Raw genomic sequence first — 748 nt, 5'->3', positions numbered from 1 at the left:
CCCGGGCCGCGCAGCAGCAGCGGCGGCGCCCGCCCGGCCCCGCGCCCCGCCGGCGGCCCGCCCCGCCCCGTGCGCGGCCAGCGTGCGGCGGCTCCCGGCGCTCTGCCCCCGGGGCGGCGGAGGACGGGGTGGAGGGGGGGGGGGCGAATAAAAATATCCGGAAAAAAAAATTAAAATAAAACAACCCCCGCGCAGATGGGCTCAGGCGGCGCGGGGGGCATCACACCGCGGGTCCTCCGGTTCCTTTGTGCGGCGGCCGGTGCCCGCCGGCCCGTGGCGCAGCGGCGGCCGGGGCGGGGGAGCAGGGCGGCCGCGGCTCAGCGCTGCATGGTGGCGGGCCCGGGGCGCGGCCCCTCGGCTGCTCCCGCCCGGGGCGCGGCTGCGGCGACACTGAGCGGCCCCGCGCGGGGCCCGCCGGCCGCACGCGGCTCGGCCCCGCCCCCGGCGCCGTTACCACGGAGACGCCGCCGCGCGTCCTTGCGGGGAGGGGGCGGGGCCGCCCCCCGGCACACGCGCCCGTTTCGCGGGAAAATTCGAAGCGGCGGCCAGCAGGCGGCTCCGGCGGGGCGCGCGGCGCGGGACTGCGGCTCCCGGCGTGCCCCGCGCGCCGCCGCCGCGCCTGTCTGCCCGCCCGGCGGCGCGGGGCATGACGGGAGTTGTAGTCCGGTGCCCCCCGAGGCGGGTTTGACCGGCCCGTGCGATCGGCGGGGCCGCGGGGCCTTGGGGGTCCCCCCGAGTAACACAGCTC

Source organism: Streptopelia decaocto (genome assembly GCF_964273445.1).
Source record: "Streptopelia decaocto genome assembly, chromosome: 15".
In the NCBI taxonomy this organism is placed as follows: Eukaryota; Metazoa; Chordata; class Aves; order Columbiformes; family Columbidae; genus Streptopelia; species Streptopelia decaocto.
Note: the sequence above shows the minus strand (reverse complement) of the source record.